General features: G+C 41.3%; 1 protein-coding gene across 2 annotated transcripts in view; it reads right to left on the bottom strand.

Annotated features, from left to right (window-relative positions):
* The window catches only part of THSD7B (thrombospondin type 1 domain containing 7B), an 800,685-nt gene extending 790,558 nt beyond the window's left edge, over positions 1-10,127 (bottom strand). For both annotated transcript variants that reach the window (XM_074335740.2, XM_019752567.3), the window contains exon 1: positions 9,840-10,127. The gene's annotated coding sequence lies outside the window, so the exon portion shown is untranslated. The remainder of the gene's footprint in view (positions 1-9,839) is intronic.
* Positions 10,128-18,793: the final 8,666 nt, after the last annotated feature.

Here is an 18,793-nt window from a genome sequence, read left to right as displayed (position 1 = left end):
AACTGAAGCACGCCACAGCCCAGAGGGTTGGTTACTGTCACAAATTCAACTTGAGAAAAGCCCTTCAGATAACAGAGAAGAATGCTACCTGCCAGGAAATTCATCAAACTTACCAAAAAGTTACTACAATTTGATCAGAAATATCTTTTTGGTGAACCACATGTCATTTCTGACTGCAGTAGTCATAATAAGGGTATAGTAAAAGAGGACTGAGAAATACGCATCAAGTGTAAATGAGAAAAAATGGTTAAGTTCAATTTAGCTAAAGGGTACTTTTTCCCTTCTCACTCTTACTAGAGCTAAGCAGATCTTAGGCCATGCCCATTTTATACGCATCAGGCTACACCTATATACTAGCAAACCAGCAAAAACAAAACCAAAAAACGACAAAAGAAACTGGGACTATTTAGCCTGGAAACAAGAAGTGCATGGCGATTCCATAATGTGAACGAATGGCTGTAAAGTGCAAGCAATCCAGGTATGCTCCATCTTCACAAACGAAAGGCATGTTGGATTCATATTGTACAGATAAGCTCTAAGAAGGTTTCTAAAGAAACCTTCCTATCTTACAGGTTTTAAAAGTAAATGTGTTCCCGAGAGAAGTCACGAAAGTGTTTTAAGTCTTTTATATAAGAGATTATTCATTCTGGTATCTAAGGACAAAATTAATAAACAAATGAACAGCCTCCCATAAGCAAAGGCGGATGGTGTACACCTTGGAAGGAAACTGACAGCGCACAGACAGCCGGTAGAGTGGAACTGTTCATAGTATGAGCTCTGAGCATTTCCCAAATGGTGGTCACCAGCAATGTGTGGCTATTGAGCATTTGCGATATGACTAGTCTGAATTGAGAGGTGCTTATAAGTGTAAAAGACAGACTGGATTTCAAGGACTTAGTACAACAAAGATCTAAGACATCTCATTAATAACTTTTTCATAATCAGTCCACGTCAAAATTACAATATTCTAGATATATTAGACGAATAAAATATATGACTAAACTTCATTTTTTTTTCCTTTTTTTTTTTTTTTGATGTTGCTACTGGAAACTTGAAGATTGCATATGTGAATTGTATTTGCAACTCACATTCGATTTCTATGGAGAAAACAGCTCTAGAATCAGATGACCTGAGTACGGATCCTGATCTGGGGCAAGTCACTTACTATTTCTACATCTATAAAATTGGAATACTACTAATAATAATACAATCAACTCCAATCTTTGTGAGAGGATTTCCTGAATTAATGTATGTAGAACAGTATCTGGCACATAATATATGCTCAATAAATCTGTTATTAAAATCCAATGCACACATCCTCTCTGTAGAATATCCTGACATATAGTTGCTTATCTACTCTTTAAATACCCCCAAAGATGGGGAACTCAATTTCCTTGAGAAAGCCTGTCGCATTTCTAGATAGCTCTGCATATGAAAAAGTTCATTCCTGGAATGAATAAAAATCTCTCTTTACAATTTAGAATCTTCTGAGCTTCTTTATATATGATTGCAACAGAGAAAAACAGAGGCACTGGTCATACTCCAACACTATGCTTCTATGGAAATTGTTGGAAGACTTTGGTATGGGAAATAGGAATACTATGTATTCCTGTGGAAGTTCATGTAAAGAGACCTCATGCTGACCCAGCAAAAACACTTTTAAGAGACAGGTCTTCAGAAATGTGATTTCTCATACATGTTTAACCAAGTAACCATCCTTCTTTTAGTAAAGTTGTCACCTACGACCAAGGACACTTTCCTGTCAGGATGCACAAGGAGAAAAGAGGACAGACAAGGGCCCTCACCTGACCAGCTGAGCCCAATCACAGGAGTGACCAGGCCACTGCCAGCCCACCCACACTCACATCTGAAGACTGCTTTTCCTGTTTTCCTGCTCTTTGTGATAATTTCAAAAGCTAATAATGCTTTGCATATTCAGCAGAACAGTTCTGCCTTAATAATAAGTCATTAATGAAAAGGAATATGATGTGGCTTTCCTAAGAATGTCGGAATTTTCTGAATTCCAGTGGTTCCTCAGTAAGCCAACACTTTTAGATACAAATGTCTCAGGATCTTTACAAATCTAAGCTATTATAATCTTCGTGCATAAGGTGTGTGCCAAATCAAATTGCAGCCTTTTCCCATATTTCTAAATGACACTTCTACTTCCAGGAAGAAGTGATTCAGCAGCACTCTTGAGTCAGTCGTCTCCACTGTATATGAGAGTCTGGTGTGAGACTGTGTGTGAGTGTGTGTGTGTGTGTATGTGTGTGTGAGTGTGTGTCTGTGTGAGTGTGTGTGTGTGTGTGTGTGTGTGCTCACGTGCATGTACATGCACACTATTACATTTGGGAGAAATTCCAGCAGTGGTTAAGACTAAACTTCCCTAACCTCAGGCTCTGGGGCAGTCAGTCTGGTGCATCTAAAGCAAAATGAGTTTTGCAGCCCAACAGTCTGGTATGAATGCAGTTCTTGGCTCTGTGCTTCACCAGCTGCACTGGCTTTATGCCAGGTGCCAAAAGTCCCTCGGCCTCCGTTTCCTAGTATGAAAAATGGAACTAAATAATAGAACCCATTTTGCAACATTATTATGAGGATTAGACATACTGATTCTAATGCACGTAGCCTGGTATGCAGCATGGCACAGGTCATCAATAACTGGCAGTCACTCTTGTTGTCTACCCGGATACCATTAAGCTTTGCCTTGGAGATTCTCAAAGGTCCTCTAAGATTCTCAAAGAGAGTCTTAGAGACTGTCACCCAAGCCTCCACTCTCTATCACAGTCCCCTCTCAAACATTTTCCAGAATTCTCAGTAGAGAGTGATGCCCTTTTTCATTCAAATCCTTTACTATCAGAACTCCACAAGCAGATGCTAATAAGAAAATAGATTCAATCAAACATTACAATTAGAATTTACCACCTGAGTTGTTCAGACAGAGAGAGGGCTTTGTGAATTGGCATAATCAGAGAAAACTCAGTGGAAGTATAATTAAAACTGGGTCTTGACTAACAGGTAGAATTTGGATAACTCAGAGCTGATGGCCCAAAGCAGTATTTTTGGCCTTTTAAAATAGGTGTGGGTCTTGTGGATGACTTAAAGGGAACAGACCTGATAGAAGAAGGAGGTGGGTAATAGGAAGTTAATGGCTGGCATGATTAAATTTGATGAAGGACCTGAAACATTATTTTTTCTTCTATTCAAGAAAGAAGCACAACTTAAGTTGTATTTTTCTGGTCCCATCTAACAGTGTTTGTGTTTAATTCTAGCTAGAATAGATCCAGAAGAAATCACCAAAGAATTTTTCTTAAAGAATCTGCAAAGTCATTAATATCTCTTTCTTCTCCATGATTGACCAGAAGATATTCCAGTTCATAGCAGGGGTCCATTCAGACGACATGAAGCCCCATTAACAATGTTTAATCAGAAAATGAATGGAAGTCAATACAAAATAAATTGAGTTAATTCTGAAGACTAGAAATGGAAATGGAAAAAAATAATTACTTTTTTCTAAAAAGAAAAAAGTCTTGTTGAACTACTCCTACATCCATACATTTTTATTAACTGGTCGGAGACAGCTGTGGGGTAGAAGGATGTACAGTTGTAGCAGATGACGTGGGTTAGAAATTTGGCTCTGTCCCTTACAGGTACAACTTGGATGCTTAGTTTATGTTTGGGGGTAAAAAAAAAAAATGAATGAAATTGAAGAATGGCTTTACATGAATGAATAACTAAAGGGGGTTTAGGAAACTTTGGGCTCTTTAGTAATATAAATATATATGCATATAATAATATTTAACCATTTTTAACAGATAAATGTTAGACATAAAAAATTAAAATGCAAATGTAAATATATTTCAAGTTCAACTACTTGATAATGCCAAGTTGGCATTTATTCATGTTATGGATAAAACATCAAGGGATGATATCAAAAATATTCACCAAGTGATAGGGCTCAAGCACCACCCAATCAGAAAAGGCTCCAGCAACAGCCCTGGAGAGGGTCCCTAGGCCCCCCTGCCATACCAAACGGTGACTCTCTTAGTGGCTGTAACAAGAAGCGATCCAAGAGGTGTCAGGGAGTGGCCCATAAGACTGAACTGGTAGTAGGGCCTGCAGGGGGCTTAGAACAGTGCCTATTAACCTACTGATACAGAAGTAATTCAATATTTTTATAACCAGTAAGGCTGTCTCAATGCACTCTGGCCAAATGCACCCTGAATATGTCTAACATAAGCACAAAGAGCAGAAATCAACAGAGGAGAGCCCAGAAGCAAACTCTGCAAGGAGAGATTACGGCAAGCTTTAGTCTTATTACCATTAAAATCTTTCATGTATGTGTACTACATAGTATGCTTTTTTAAAAATAACCCCCTGAAAAACCCCATACTTAAAATATGCAGTAGTAACCAAACTACAGTCAAAGACCAAGGCAGTATGGCCTATCTGCCATGAAACGAAGAGCGTTTCTCAACACTGTGATTCTTCCGTAAGTAATGAGCTGTTCACTAACATAACAGTAGGGCACAAATCTGCGGCCAACCCTCTTGCAGTCAAGTGGGATGCAGCAAAGAGCTCCTCTCCAACCAAGGCACTGAAGAATTGTTTGTGCATTAGTTACTGAGAATTCTGTGTTTAGCTGCAGCATATTTAATTACAAGAGGCTCATCATTAAAATATGCCTAGAGAGGCAAAATCAAAAGCACGCATCATGTCCCTTGTGGCAAAATACCTAAGTTCAACAATGATAGCCTTTTGTTCCACAAAGGAATAGTTCCACATTTTTATAGATCCTCACATCTAGGTCAATGTCCAACCTTTTTTGATACGAAGATCTCTTTTATTTTAACTTCAAAAAATTCTACAGAGTCCCACATCACAGCAAAGAGTTGTACTTTTAGAATCCATTAATTGCAAAAATACCTAAAGAATGAATAGCGATGCTTTTAGATGTAATGGGTTTTACAGTATGGAGGTTCCTCAAAAAATTAAAAATAGAACTACCTTATGACCCAGCAATTCCACTTCTGGTTATTTATCCAAAGAAATCCAAAACACTAATTTGAAAAGATATATGCACCCCTATGTTCGTTATAGCATTAGTTACAATAGCCAAGATATAAAAGCCATCTAAGCGCCCATCAATAGGCGACTAGTTAAAGAAGAGGTGGAACATATATACAAAAGAATATTACTCAGCCATAAAATATGAAATCTTACCATTTGCAATAACATGGATGGACCTGGAAGGTATTATGCTAAGTGAAATAAGTCAGACAGAGAAGGACAAATACAATATGATTTCACTTATATGTGGAATCTAGAACAAAGAACAAAATAAAGGAACAAACAAAACAGAAACAGACTCATAAATACAGGGAACAAACTGATGTTTGCTGGATGGGAATGGGGTTGGGGGGCAGGGTGAGGAAAGTGAAGAGATTAAGAAGTACAAATTGGTAATTATGGAATAGTGACAGGGATGTAAAGTAAAGCATAGGGAATATAGTCAATAATATGGTAATAATTATATATAGTGCCAGGTGGGTACTAGACTAGTCAGGGGGATCACTTCTTAAATTATACAAATGTCTAACCACTATGCTGTACACCTGAAACTAACATAAAATAATATTGAATGTCAATTCTAATTGAAAAATTACAAAAGGGGGGAAGAAAGGTGAAGGGGAATAAGAGGTTCAAATTTCCCGGTATGAAACAACTAAGTCATGGAGATGTAATGTACAGCATGGGAAATATAGTCAATAATATTGTGATAGCGTGGTACAGTGTCAGATGGTTGCTGGGCTTACAGTGATCTCTTCTTCAGGTATACAAATATTAAATAACTATGGTGTATACCTGAAGCTAATATAATATTGTATGTTAGCTATATTTTAATAAAAATCTTTTTAAAATATGATGTGCTTTATTCATCACAAAAGCATATACGCAAACTCTTAAAATATAGTAGTTCTTATATGAGCTGGATGACTTAACTGTTCAGCTTACAAACAAAGATTGGATTGAACTCCACCACTACAGTAACCCTGAGCCCTCACCAGCAGTGAAACTCTATTCTACAGCATCTTCAAGGTTGATTCTAGAAGCCTACCGAAAGACCCGGAGCAATTGTATTTCACTAATATTCTATTTTCCCCTTCAAATGAATTGTTTGGTCTAGTAGAACGCTCATTATATCTAGCATAGAATGCTCATAACAAATCATATGTGGATTACAACCAAAAAAATAACTAAGCATTTATAGTTTGTATAATCGGAACACCGCAGGCAATAAAGTGCAGGATGAAAGTGTAATCCTAGGAATTCCGTGACTGTGCTCCCTATTTCCTTCTCAGTCAAAAGCTACATACAAGCTGACAGACAACTGCAGCTAATCCTCTTTGGCTTGCTTTCAACAACAGCTACTGTTAGCTATGAAAAACCGTCTATGTAAATGCTGGTAAAAACAACAAATTAATCCCAATTAATGGAGAAAATTTACATGGTGAATAAAATGTTTAACATCTTGCAGCAAGGGATACCACAGACTTCACATCTGCTAAAACATTGATCCCATGCAAACACACAATTCTAAAATTTCTAAAATTAAGAGTGGAGTTTAAAATCCTACTTTCACAGGTTTAACATGTCAATTATCACTTAGATATTAATCTCGTTAAAAGCTCTAAATTAAGGACCCGTGTTATATTTAGGAAGCTGCCTGGTGTTAAAGTGAATGCAGCTGTTTCTTTTATAGTTATATACTGGAGAAAGTCTTCTTTTAAAAACATAAAGCACTTATGTGTAATTCATATTCAAAAAAATCCAAAAGCATATCTACGTAGCTCATATAAATAGTTTTTAATACTGTAAGATCCCCTAGTTAGTCAAAGACCCATCCTTCACGCTTTGCAGAGTGTCTCTGAAGCTATGTTGTTAATGGTTCTGTTCTCTGCTCCAACAAGTAGTATAGCTATCACTACTTAGAATCTTTTAATCTTCTCGTCTTATTGTATACTTAATATATTGTATCATTTGTCATTTTGACTGTTAACTCAATAGGACCAGTCAACTATTCTTCATCATTCTATTCAAGCTTTTGAAATGATGTTCTTACTTTAATGCCTAATATTTATAAAGGTGCGCAGAACAGCAAAATTGCGGTTTTGGCAAGATATTTTTTTTTTTCCTTTGAAGAAATCACATGACTGCAGCTTCGGTTTGTGAAGTATAATTAAAATGTATTGACAGGCTTTTGAATTTTTCTTGTTTGGACAATCCTCTTCCACTAACTTAGCTCCTAGTTTTTGACTGCTTTTTCAGTCTGTTATTTAAAAGCAAAGGTTTTGGGTTTGTTTTTTTCACAAATATTAATAAAAGTATTATTCCTTTGGAAACAGGATCTGCAGCAAGTAGACAAGGTCCAGGTCCTGATAAGGTACATTTTAGCAGTACCATTTTTCTTTCATTCTTTACCTTCTTTTCTCTCAAAAGGCACACTCAGCAGAGAATAGAAAGGTGCCTTTAGTTGCCAGTTAATTAATGTCAATCCTCAAATTGTGGAGTCTGTGTTTACACTGTTTTTATGATCAGTACTTATTAACTGTCTAACAGTCTTTCAGCTTCTGAGACTTCAACTCTTTAACAAGCAAAAACTTTGATTAAAAACAATGGGGGAGAGGATGTTGGAGGATTAAAAAACATTGCAAAGATCATTTTTCAAGTATCAATTTAAACATTAAGCTAGATAGAAATTAAGCCCACTCATTATGAACCCTCACAGTAGACTATCCAAGTCCACCAGCAGTAAGCAGTCCTTTTCTAGACCAGACATCTCCAAGCACCTATCACAGATTAATCTCCAATCTTCAGAACCCTGAATGCTTTGAAGGTGTTCAGCACGGCTGAAACTGTGCTGAATTAAAGTGCAAGATTTTCCTGCATTTTTTGAGTCAACAATTGTACCTGTGTGTGTTGTGACAGGGTCAGGAGAGTTATCTTCCTAATTCTTTTTCCTTTATATGTGATGAAGAGTTTCCAGTCCTGGACTCCCAGAAGGTAGATGAAAAAAAAAAAAAAACACCACCAAATGCCCAGGCACGGTAGGAAGCCAATTCCAGGGACTCTACTCAATTGGCACATCTACCCACAGAAAGCAGAGAACTGGTCACATTGTATTTTCAAAAGAAGCTCCTGGAATTAATGGCATCGAGGTTTAAAAACAGTGGTGCATCAAAATGAAGCTTCAAGACAGGGACGTTGTACAGCTTTCAACCCACAAATACATGGGCGGTTCACTTACAGTGGATAGGACTTCTTGGTTAGTAACTCCTAAGTGGTTTTCATGAAGGCTTAGCCAAGGCTGTAGTGTATCCAGAACACAAGAAGGCTTCCCTGGAGATCACCACCTCCCAGTTACCCAACAAACCCAGACCATCCTGACCCCACCTGGGAGATAAATGTAGCACTCTGACATCGAAAGACTGCCTGTCAGAAGGACACTCCATATGCACGTGCGTGCGCGCGCGCACGCACACATGCACACACACACACACCCCACAGCCTTGTTAGCATGCACCCTGCCTGCATGGGTTACCATTTCCATGATAACAGAGCACCCACAGGTCCACTCCTAGAAAATACCAAGAAGGCTCCTCCAGCCAGGTTGTCACTTACAAGAGCACAAATGCACATAAAGGTGGAAAGCTATCAGCAGACCACCCCGGCAATGAACAGAGCACCAAACAACCCTGGAGTCTTCCACAGAACATGCTGGGGTGCCATCATCTGAGTCGAACTCCACCTTGACCATACGGAATGGAACTGAATTGTAATATCTCTTAAGTGATGCTCAGAATGATTGCCCCAAAAAAGTGCAATTAGATCACACGCTCTTCCTCCGAAATAGTTTCCCCTTGCCTTGAATTCAGAAAGAGATTGAGAGAGCTTAACGGGCCCCCTCCCCAAACACACACTCCAAGCTTTCCAACTTCTAAACTCAAACTGCGGACTTCAAGAAGTGGAGGTTCCACTGGCATATTCAAATAACTTGAATACTACCAGAGATGTTAGAAAGGAGAAGTGACAACAGCTTATTGTAATGCTTTAAAAATTACACGTGTCCTCCTCCCTGCACCTCACAGCCATGCTAAGCCCAGTTTTCTCTTGATAAACATCGTAATGTAACACCAGACAGGTGAATCCCATTCTCCCCAGCTAGCTCCTCGCCCCCAACAGGACAGTAGAAATGTAAACTGTTGCTGCAGCCTTCTGACACTATACTGATAAATCAGGGGAAGCTGCAAAACTTCTTGGCTAGCTCAGCTGTCACCCAAGGGCACTGAAAGCCCACTGGCCAATTCGCAGTCAGCGCTACATGAAGAGAACCCTCAGTCAACCTGTTTGCAAAGCCCGCAGAACTCCCCGCCTTCAGATCCTGGGCTCTGAGGCTCCTCGTGCAGGATGGGGGACCCCAGCTCCCTACTTCAGTACCCTCCAAAGCAAACTGGAAGGGAACAGAGAGCCTTCCGCCCCAATCGGAAGACTCCGTCAGTTGCCTGAGGTCTGTGCCCAAGTCTCAGCGTGGGGTATCTCTGCTCGCCCAACGCCGGGGTCTCGATGCTGTGCCCCTAGCAGCCCACCCTTCCTGCAGCCCCCAGCCAGAGTCACCCGAGAAGCTCTGCTTGCAAGTTCCCGCATCTGGCTGGGAGAAGGGGCAAAGGAGGCTGTCCTGGAAGGAAAGAGCAAAGTCTGTGTCTCTGGTGTGCCCTCCGCCCTAGATGCTGCCACCGATTGCCCCTGCTGGCCAGGGGCCCAGCGTAGCGCGCCGCACTCACCCGCCTTGCCTGAGCCGCTGCCGCAGCTTCTGGGAGCCACCAAGCCCTGAGCTTCCGGAGCGCAAGAAAGATGGTGGTGTGTGTTGGGAGACCACCCATCCCAGCGTCTGGCAACCCGGAGACTCTGGCTCCTCAGCACTGAAGCAAGAGGAGGAGGAGGAGGAGGAGGAGGAGGACGAGGAAGGAACAGCGCAGTCAGACGCCATCTGCTGTACACCTCTGCGCAGCCATTGGCTGCCGAGTGCGTCCCCTGAGCCGCGGGAGCGGGCAGCAGGGAGCCACCTTGTGCCTCACCTCCCCCAGCAGCTGACCCCCCACCTCCCCACCCCTTCCCGGCCTCCCCTCCACCCCCTCCTCTCCGCCACTTCCTCCGCCCCTTCTTGGAGCAGGTGCACCCTCTCCCTCTGGGAAAGCCTCGGGCGATGGCCTCAACCTCAGCTCCTCAGCTCCTCTGCTCTCCCGAGACTGTTTTCCGCAACTTTGAAGCTTCGGGGTGCAAGTGCAGACTGGGTGAGGGAGCCTTTTCAGCTGGCCTGAGCCTGGGTCACCCAAGCCGCTGATCGCAAGGGACAGGGGCAGGGAGCGCTTTGCGCGCCTTGGGGAATCACAAAGTGATGAGAGGGGAGGGAGGAAAAAGAAGACAGTGGGGGGGTGTTTTACTTCCCATGCATAATCCCTCTACCCCGACACCCACACGCTCCAGAACACTCTTGACACGTACCCTAAAGTGAACACGCACAGAGCCATCCCGCCCAGTCCGATGGTCCGACGTTCCTCTGCAGTGCCTGGGCACAAGAGGGCTTCAGTGTTACAGGGGAAAAGACAAAGAAGACCCTAGCGGAATACATGGAAAAGAGAGAACGCTAAAAATTGGGGGTGAGTCCAGGGGACTGCCAGGAGCTGGGGCCTCACCTGCCTGGACGCCCCCTTGCTCAGAGGCTCCCAGAGGATGTTAGTCCACGCAGACCAGTGCTGGGAAAATCCTTAGCTCTGGCCTCTTTTTTAAAGGTTTGCAGTCCTCTGGTAACGAAGGTGTTGGGGAGGTGGGGGTGAAGAGTGGGGGAGAGCGCCTTTGGCCTCTGGGGCATAGGGCGGATGCAGGTGGCGCTGAGGAGGTAGTGAGTGAGTCCGCCCAGGTAAGACGGGGGGCGCACGTGGGCAGGCTCGGAGCAGAGTCACAGCTCTGAGAGTCCTTTACTTACTCTTCTGACACTTGTTCCAAACCCTCCTGGTGTTTGACACCTTTGATCTAGGGAACGTCTTAGGCTTGTTCAGACAGATGAAGAAGTTTCTTCAAAAGGGAGAAAAGGAAAAAAGCGTGAGGACTACTTACTGCCAATTACAGGGTATTGTGCCTGTCATATCACTTTCAATGTGTGAGCCCAGGGACAGCAGGGGTTGTATCTTTTCGATTTTATCCAATGCTTGGCACACCATGGGTGCTTAAACAGAAGCAAAATAACGATGAGAAAATTAAAGCTTGATGTCATAGCACAATTAAAGAGTTAAGTAGAGCAGCTAGGGTTTTCAGAGAAACAATCAAAAGAAGGTATGTGCCATTAAAAAAGGAAAATGTGAATACCGTGATGAGGGGTTCTGATCCATCTTGCTGTGGGTCTGGATTCTGAAAGTGGGAAAGGGAACCCGCCTTAATATTTCAAAGAGCAATCACTGTTCTCCCAATGAGCGTTGCCGTCTCATTCTGGGTTATTCTTTTTTTTTTTTTCTGACCTCACTGCCTTAAAAATAAATCAGCTGCCATCCAGATCCTAGATTATTTCCCCAAATCCAAGACCATTATTTATTACTCCCAAGAAATAAAATGCCAATCCTATGAGCCTGGGAAAAGAGAAACTTTTGTCCATTCTGTTTTACTGTATTCTCAATATATATGGATCAATAGCCAATGAGTCTCATTCAAGTAACTTCAGGAACAGCAGCCAAAGAAAAACATTTCTGTTTTCCTGAACCACTGCATCCAGGATTCCTAGATTTCAATTCTCCCAGAATCAATGCAGTATTTTCAGATCACACCCCACGCATATACTAACATACAGTGGAAAGATCTGTATTTGCAATCCTTCTGCAAAGAGGCCATCGAGGAGGAATTCTGAATATGTCATTTATGGATATCTTTGTTGTTATATATCCCCCTCCCTCTTCAGAAGCAGTGATATGTATAATTTTCTTTAGGCTGGCAATCTGATTTCAACATGCATTCTCACTTAATATGTCAGCCCATTCTCATTAACCCCTTGTTCTACGTCAGTGAATATTTGATTATTAAGATGTAACTTTCCTCCTAGGTCACATTGTTTGTGTTTGGTCTCCTGGTTTTTTGTGTGTGTGTTTTTTTTTACTTTGTTTCATCTAAGATATAAGAGATAATAGCTATATGGCAATTATGTTCTAGACATTGGGCTTCTTCAAATCAAAAATAAGTAGTTCATAAGAATGAAATCTAAATTACTTCTAAAATAAAAAGAACCATCAACTTTAAACATTGCTACCTTTTGTTAGCTTACTGATTCTTTTAATCTACAGAATAGTCACTTTTCCTTAAGGTACTGTGTGCTGACAACAAGCATTTCAATACAGTCAACTAACATAAGGTGCCTTAACTTTCTCTGATATTGTTCAACTGGTACAAGGAAAAGGCAGACATTTTCAGCTCAAACTCCCAATTATGTTTTAAATACATGTTATACTGATAATGTGAGTTTTTTTCCAAGATTTGGCCCTTAATAAAAGCACTGCCGTCAAAATCTAGATTAAGTTAGAAACATTACAAGGATAACCCAGACAGGGTAAGAGTCATTGTCAGTGAAGACTTGTTGTGTGTGTGTGTTGGGGGGCGGGGGGGGGGGGCAGGGACAGGAGGATTTTACAAAATAACTAACTAAAGAAAGGATTTGGAAGAAGGTATCCCAGAAAAATAGGCAAGGTTATAATGAGTAAGGAATAGATCAATACTCTAAGGTAGAAATCAAATCAGCTGGAGATTATAAATTTGTATAACCCCCCCTACACACACACACACACACACACACACACACACACACACACAGATGCCAAAGGCCCCAATCACTGCCAGGCTATGGAACAAAACAATAGAATAATGGAAGGGAGAGGGGGTGGGAGGGGAAGTTCTCTTGAGACCAAGTCACTAGTGATAACCAAGGGGGAGCCACAGACAGTAACCCTATACTATCCAAATACTGTTGGAGTTTAAATTTTCATTTCTGTTATGTGTATTTGCTCTTTCTGAACACAATGTTCTCTAACAAGCTTGAGTAGGTAAATTCTGTGTAAATAAAATAGACAGGCATTGGCATTGAACAAATCAGAGATAAAGAAGGCATGTCCATAAAGAAGCCCAATTTAAAATAAAAGTGAGAAATACAAGCCTGACTATCTTGGGCTCGCCACCCAGGAAGTCACTGCCCAGGTGTACACTGGCCCAAACAGGTGTGTGGGGGGGGAGGAACCATGAGTGTCTCATTTACACAATCATTCAGACCAATTCCAGATTGGATGAAATCCTATGGCAAATCTGAACAATTTTTCCTGCCAAAAAAGAGCATTTAATCCTGGCATACAAATGTAAGTTTTGAGTTTGGTCCAGTAATTTGATTTTGATGTGTCAACATCTTAAAATACAATGTAAAGATAATGTATTGGAAAGTAGTGTGGTGGAACTCCTCTGGTTTCTGGCTCAGCTCAGGGCCTCTGAGGTGCCAACGATTTCCCAGAAGACACTGAGGATTCACAAACTTAGTTCTGAACTACAGCTTCAGTCACTCAAATATCTTCAGCAAGATATTGGGTGAATGTCTGCTATGTTCCTGGCACTGTGCAACACATCGGCTATTTGGAGATATAGTGGGCTGAGTCCTTGCCCTCATGGAGTTTACAGTGCAGTGGGGGCATGAAACAATAAACAAACAGACTCACAAATGATTAGAAACATATAAAACGAAAGCAAAGACTTTTGTGAAAAAGGAACGCAGACGAGGGGAGTAGGAAGGAAGGATCTGGCTCAGGCAAGATTTCTCAGAGGAAATGACGTTTAGGCTGAGGCCCAAAAGAAAATAAGAGGTAAGATTGATTGAAATGTTTCTAGATGGTAGGCATTGGGCTGTGTCCTTTACATGTATCATTTAATCCTCATAACCAGCCCATGAGACAAGCGCTATGATCAACTCCACTTTACAATAGAGGCACACAGAGTTTAAGCAACTCATTCAAAGTCACACCGATGATAAGTAGCAAAGTTAGCATCTGGCCAGGCAGTCTGTTGGGCATGCATTTTTAACCACTAAGATACATCGCATCTCATGTAAATAGACATCAACCAAGAAGGGGACAAGGAGGGATAATACAGCCAAAGACCCCGTGGCTTGAAGAGCTTGGCTCACAAAGAACAGATCAGAGTCCAAAGTAGCTGGAGACAAGTGAACCAGGGGGAGAGTGAGATAAGGGAAGGTTGGGGGGTGGGGGTGGGCAGGTCAGGATCAGAGCTTGCAGGTCCTTGTAAGCCAATGGGAGGTTTGAATTCTGTGAGTGATGTGATATAATTTAGATTTTTAAGAATTCACCCACGTGCTATTCAGAGACAATAATCAAAGCAGAAAGAGTGGAACAGTCATCCATGGAAGAGATGACAGAGGCTTAATGCAAAGGGAGAGAACTGTACAGGCTGATGGCTATTTGTAAGGTCTTATTTACGTCTTCATTTCTGCTTCCGCCTTCCCACCTCTGCCCAAGTCTGACACACAGTTGCTTACCTCAGGATCCCAAATTCTAAATTCATTATCTCAGTTACTATATCTTGGGTTTGTTTTCTTGTCACATATGTATATGTGGGTAGGACGAGTACCAACCCCCCAAGTCATGTTTGATTTCTGCAATTACAAGAGGTGCTCAATGTGGTTACCATCAGCGTCCAGACACTTCTGATTATGGTGAACTACTGCTTGAGCAGAGATAACATCTCTTAAAACGTGTATACCTTTTTTTGGCATCCCCGGTACATATATATCTCCAACTAATTTGGAAATAGACAAACCCCGGGAGTGACAACTTGGATCATATTCATAATGACTTGGTTTGTAAAGACCAGGTGTTCTGCAGAATGGAGCTTGTTATTATACAAAGATTTGGCAACTTCAGCCCTCTTCTGCTGGGCACAAAGCCATGCAAAGCTCACAGGCCTAACTGGCAAGATGGGCAAGGGAGCCTATACCTTTTATTTTGCTGTTTTCTAAGGACACCAGTCCTTCTGAGTAGTGGCAGTTCCCTTCATAGGCAGGAAGGATAGAAACATTGGAAATTGACAGGGTTTTTAGCAGATCACAAGCTAGTGTTCATGAATGTGGTATGTGGGGTGGAACAAACAGAAGAGGTTTTTCTCATTTCTTAATCATTTAAGCTATAATACACAATTATCAAGGAAACAAGAAATCCCCAATACACACGATGTTAAAAAGAAAATTTCTATCAAAAACTTTTGTAACTAAAGCTTTTTGGTGTATACTTCCATTTTGAATTATGCCACGTTCCTTGTTGCTAGCTCAATGACTCTCTACCTTTCCGTACAGTATATGTTATCTTCCTGATATGCTCTTTGTCACGTCACTCTGATTCCCAGGAACCTACTATTCTCTTCATCTTTTCACTCGGTCCCTTGATGAATATCAGCTCTTCAGAAAAGCCTTTCCTGACCCTCCCCTATAAAGAAAAAAATGGCACATTCCATTTCTCTGTATCTCCTTATCCTGCCTTACTTTGCTTCCCAGGTTGGAAGCATTTATCACAATCTGAGATTATGTTTATTATCTATCCTCTCATCAAGAATGTAAATCCCACAAGGGCAGGGACTATTTGCACGTGCACACACACACACACACACACACACACACACACCACCATGCTTAAACTAGTACCTGGCATGCAGTAGGCACTCAATAAATGTTTCAAAATTAAATGAATGATAAATGAATGGCATAAATTACCAGTTTACTGACTTTTGAAATTCTTTCTAATCTGGCCCCGCCCTACTTTTCAACCATGTTTCTTCCCACTGTCCAATAGCACCGTTTCTTTTGTTCTCAGGGATCGCCTCACATGCCCTTTCAAAGTCAGTTAAGCTCTGGTTCAAGATCTCTCCTTGTCTCCCTTCCCAGCCTTGCAGCTCTGACCTTCCCTCAAAGTCCCATCCCCTAAGAAATTTTCCCAGATTTAATTTCATTTTACATTTATCTATTTCTTTCCTTTACCAAACTCCTATGATGCTCATTGTCTGTCACCCAGTTTTTCAATTAACTGTATACCATCATACTGTTCTTGAATGGTTTCATAGCCATTAGCCTCTTAACTGAATTGTTACTTTCTTAAGTGAAGAGACTAAGACAGATACTTCCTTTCTTTCATTCAATGCACAGTTTTTGGTGCACAGCAGGCATTCAGTAAGTACTTGTTGATGGACTAGGTATGTGAAGAATCTGAACAAGGGGTTAGGCTTCCTTTGGTCACATGATGTTAACAGAAACACTTATCATGTTGTGTTTGGAACAACCAGTACCATATCACTTTATGTTTGTGGGAGTTGACCTTGCCAAGTACCAGGCAAGACTATTCATTCATTGAACAAACAGAGTGAGAATGTGCTTTGCGGCAGATACCATTGTAAGCACTAGAGAGAGTCCTGGAGGAGATGATTATCCGAGGAAACAAACACTAAAATTGCAATAAAACAAGCCTTAGAGGCATCCTATGGACACAATGGAAACATCAAGGAGGAACCGCCCACTTCATGTGGGGTGAGTCAGGAAAATCTTCCCAGGTTGGAACCATCTGCATCCATCCAAGTTCAGAGCCAGGAAAAAAAAAAAAAATCCTCAGATTGTATGATTTTCTGGATTGAAATAGTTTATCACTGTAGCATTTTTACAGTGTGCTATGCTCCACCCATGACTTCTTTCTATGAAATCACAACACAGGCTCTCTCTCAAGACCAACAATCTATGGAAAACACAACTAGCATAGCAATGTCTATGCATATGGCAAAAACCATCCCTTATGCTCATGTACTCAGGATTTGAACTCTAAGGATCCAATTTTTATACCTCATCTTCTTCTCTTAGCTTCCTACATACCACACTATCCTAGTTTTCCTTTTTTTGTTCAATCCTTGTGTGTTAGAGCATATTAGAGTTCTAGACTGGGCTCCCTTTTCCTCTCCATCTATACTTTCACCTTATTGAATATGTCTATTCTTATGATTTCAGGTAGTTATCTGTTCACTGAAAATACCTAAATCCATTGCTCTGGCTATAGTAGTCAGTGTGGGCTAAGTTATGCTACAGAAACACATGAACCCCCAAACTTCAGCAGCTTAACACAAGGTTTATTTCTCTCTCATCCTGTATGACCAACACAGGTTAACTGAGGGAATGGTGACTCTGTTTCACATAACCAACTCAAGGACCTGGGCTAAAAAGGGCTCTTCCATCTAGAACATTGCTGGTCACTATGGCAGCAGAAGGAGAGATCATAGGGAATTTCAAATTCCCTCATTCCCTCTTCTATGCTTCAGCCCAGGATAATACAGTCCATTGACCAGAGTAGTCATGTGACCCTCACAAAATGATATACCATGTTTCTCCAAAACTAAGACCTAGCCAGACAATCAGCTCTAATGTGTCTTTTGGAGCAAAAATTAATATAAGGCCTGGTCTTCTATTATATTATCTTATGTAAGACCATGTCTTACTGTAAAATAAGACCCGGTCTTATATTAATTTTTGCTCCAAAAGACACATTAGAGTTGACTGTCCGGCTAGGTCATATTTTTGGGGAAACACAGTAGTTCATTGGCCAGCGTAGTCATGTGACCCTCACAAAATGCAAAGAAGTTGAACATACAGAAAAGCACGTAGATACACAGTGAGCAGTAACCATCTCTGCCACACCAACATTGGCTGTCCTCAGGCCTACAACTCCAGATCCAAGAGTTTGCATGACATCTTTTTGACATCACCTGTGTATTTCAAAGTGAACACTGAGTTTTTTTTCCTCCAAACATGTGTTCTTCAATCTGAACATTGATTTTTCCCACCAAACCTGCCTCTGTCACAGTCTTCCTGGTCTCAGTATAAAGCACCGTCCATTTAGTTGCTCCACCCCAAACTCTTAAGAATTCCCCTTCATTATTCTTTTTGCACTTTACCCACATGGAAATAACTTGTTCTGTTATTTCTAGCTCTCAAATAAATCCTACATGCATCCACTTCTCTCCATCTCTGCTACTACCACTCCGACCTAAGCCACAAGTGTTTCATGGTGGGTGACACCATGACCTCCTTTCTTGCACTCTTATACAGTCCATTTTCTACAGAGCAGGTAGACTAATCTTTTTAAACAGTACATTGATAAAATATTTTCCCTGCTTAAAGCTTTCCAATGATTTCCCAGTATACTTAGAATACATTTCAAATGCCTTATGTCTCCTGTGCTTCTCTGAGAAGTCATTGGCTACTTACCCCTCTACTCTGTTGTCACTAAGTTATAGGCTTATTCACCAGTTTTCGTGCTGCCTTACGGCCTTAGCCAACTCTGTGCTGTACCCAAAATGCTCAGCCCCAGACATGTACGTGGCTGTCTCTCTCTCGTCCTTCAGATCTCAGTGTTAATGTCATTTTCTCAGGGAGGCCTTTCTGGACACATAAGTAAAGTAGCCACCAGTCACTCTCTATCACACCACCCTACTCGGTTCTTTACACAGTACTTGTCACTATTTGATATTTTGCTATTTCTGTATTTGTTTGTCCACTGAACTGTGGCTTTAATAGAGCCAAACTTGCTCTGCCTGTTCACTCCCAGACCCCTCAGCGCCTAGGGGAATGGTGCCAGGCACACAGAGCACGTGCTCAATTGACACAGACTAAAGAAAT

Source organism: Rhinolophus sinicus, chromosome 17 (assembly GCF_057876585.1).
Source record: "Rhinolophus sinicus isolate RSI-liver-muscle chromosome 17, RSI-T2T, whole genome shotgun sequence".
NCBI classification, from domain to species: domain Eukaryota; kingdom Metazoa; phylum Chordata; class Mammalia; order Chiroptera; family Rhinolophidae; genus Rhinolophus; species Rhinolophus sinicus.
Note: the sequence above shows the minus strand (reverse complement) of the source record. Positions and strands in the feature narration are given on the sequence as shown.